This window comes from Eulemur rufifrons, chromosome 25 (genome assembly GCF_041146395.1).
Source record: "Eulemur rufifrons isolate Redbay chromosome 25, OSU_ERuf_1, whole genome shotgun sequence".
In the NCBI taxonomy this organism is placed as follows: Eukaryota; Metazoa; Chordata; class Mammalia; order Primates; family Lemuridae; genus Eulemur; species Eulemur rufifrons.
In genome coordinates this window covers 18672183-18674639 of record NC_091007.1, presented here as the reverse complement: position 1 = coordinate 18674639, position 2457 = coordinate 18672183, and the positions used below count along the sequence as shown (strand labels likewise).

The window sequence follows — 2457 nt, the reverse complement described above, 5'->3', positions numbered from 1 at the left end:
TCAGTCAATGTACTGGGAGAGCCAGCGGAAACCCTCGCCGTAGCCTTGCCTCTGGAGCACACTGCACATGAACACTTCCGTGGGGCGGGCATTCAGCTCCTTCAGGGTCACGTTCCCCTTTCCTGTGGTCTGTCCGTAAAGCCCAAATACCGCGCGGAGGTTTTCTTCACTGACTGCATCTGTTCTATCAATTTTGTTCCCCAAGATAAGGATTGGCACGTTGGCTATTGTTTCATCAGTCATTAAAGCATCAAGCTCAACTTTGGACTCCATGAGGCGAGAAGGATCTGCACAGTCCACCAGAAAGACAATCCCATTAATTGCCGGGAGATAGTTTTTCCAAACCCGACGTGCTTGCTCATGCCCACCAAGATCAAAAGTTGTAAAAGTCATTCCGGCAACCGTCAGCTCTTCTGACGTCGGCCGCAGCGTTGGAACGTGCTGGCCCAGTCGGCCATCTTTGAGCATGTGAAGAAGAGTGGTTTTGCCGGCATTGTCCAGACCCAAGAATACAAGTTTTCCAGATTTCTTGTAGAGTCCTAGGAACTGGAGCACACTGCTGAAGCCATTGTAGAGCCACTCAAAGATGAAAGACATTGTCAACGTTTACTACGGCCCAGGGGCTCCCCCGCTGAGCGTGGCGGTTAACACCCTCCCTCCAGGCACACAGACCGCCAGCTACTGGCCGGAAGTACGTCATGACTCCGCCCCCGAGACTTCCGGGCGCAGGCTTTCCCCACCCTCTCCTTTCGTTAACCGCTTGAATTTTAATTATTGGTAAAGACTTGGGTTTTTTTGATAGCTTCAAGTAATTCCAGGACATCGTTTGTTGCTGTTTTTTTTTTTTTTTTTTTATCTTTTTGCCAGTAGAGGTCAGAAAACCTCTTTGTTTCCAGAGCATAACAAAATCACGTGACACCCCAAAGGCATAGTGGCTATCAGTATAGATAGTTGCAATCTTGTTAACTGCCATCACGCATGTTCGGGAGAGAGCAAAAGGTTCCGCTTGTTGGGCAGAAGTGGCGTTGCGGAGGGGACCACTTTTAATGGTTTCAGACAGTTAGACAACAGTGTAGCTAGTTTGGCTAGACTGGCACATTCTTTTTCTTTTCATATTTTACATCTAGCTTGTCAATTTTGACAATCTTGATGGGCTTTTTACTAGAATTAAACTAGATTGGTAGGAATTGACATCTTAACATTATTGAGTCTTCCAATCCACAGACACAACAGCATCTCTCTCCAGTCATTTGGTTTTCTTTCATTCCTTTCAGTGATACTTGGTAGTTTAAAGCACACAGATCTTGCACATCTTTAGAGTTATTCTTAAGTATTTCATGTTTTTATGGTGCTGTTGTAAATGATACTCTTTTTATCTCTATGTCCAATTTTTACTTGCTAGTATGTAGAAATATATAATTGATTTTTTGTATTTTAACTTTGTATCCTGTAATGTGGCCAAATTCATCTATTAATTCTACTAGATTTTTGGAGATTCTTTTAGATTTTCTATGTAGACAACCTTGTTTATTTCTTCTTTTCCAATGTGTATGCTTCTTTTTTTTTTTTTTTTTTCTTTTTATTGCACTGGCTAGGACTTCTAAAACAATCTTGGCTAGAAGAACGTTTTGTTCCTAATCTTAAGCAGAAAGCATTCAGTCATTCACCATTAAGTATAATGTTCACAGTAGGTTTTGTGTAGATGCTATTTATTAATTGGAGTTCCCTTCTATTCTTAATTACTGAGAAATTTTATCTTAAGTGAATGTTGAATGTGGTCAAAGTTTTTTTCTGCATCTATTGAGATGATCATAGGTTTTTCTTCTTTAGTCTGCTGATACGGTAAATTACATTGATTGATGTTTGAACATTCAACCAGCATTCCCAGTGGAAAGAACCCAGGTGGTTATGATGTATTGTCAATTTTGTATTTTGCTGGATTCAATCTGCTTTTTTGTTAAAGATTCTTGTGTCTGTGTTCTTGAGGGATATCGGTCTGTAGTTTTCTTGTAATGTATAATTTTGCTATAAGGTTAATGCTGGCCTAGTACAATGAGCTGGGAAGTGTTCTCGTCCCCTTATATTATAAAAGAGATTGTGTAAAATTGCAACTATTTCTTAAATGTATGGTATAATTCACCATTTAAGCCATCTCTGGGCATAGTGTTTTTTGAAGTAATGTTTCCATTTCTTTCATAAATATAGGACTATTCTATTATCTACTATTATCTATTATCATCTAGTTATCTATTTTTTCTTGAGTGAACTTTGGCCATTTGTATCTTTTAAGAAGTTTGCCCATTTCATCTAAATTGTTGATATTATTGGTATAGTATCCTCTTATCATTTTAATAACTATAGAGTCTGTGGTGATGTCCCCTTTTTCATTTCTCTTATTTACAATTTGTGTCTGCTATATTTGTCACCCTTGCTGTATATTTATCAATTTTATTGATC

General features: G+C 38.9%; 1 pseudogene; it reads right to left on the bottom strand.

Moving 5' to 3' along the window:
- LOC138375367 (small COPII coat GTPase SAR1A pseudogene) lies at nt 1–597 on the bottom strand (annotated as a pseudogene).
- Between the last annotated feature and the right edge of the window lie 1860 nt (nt 598–2457).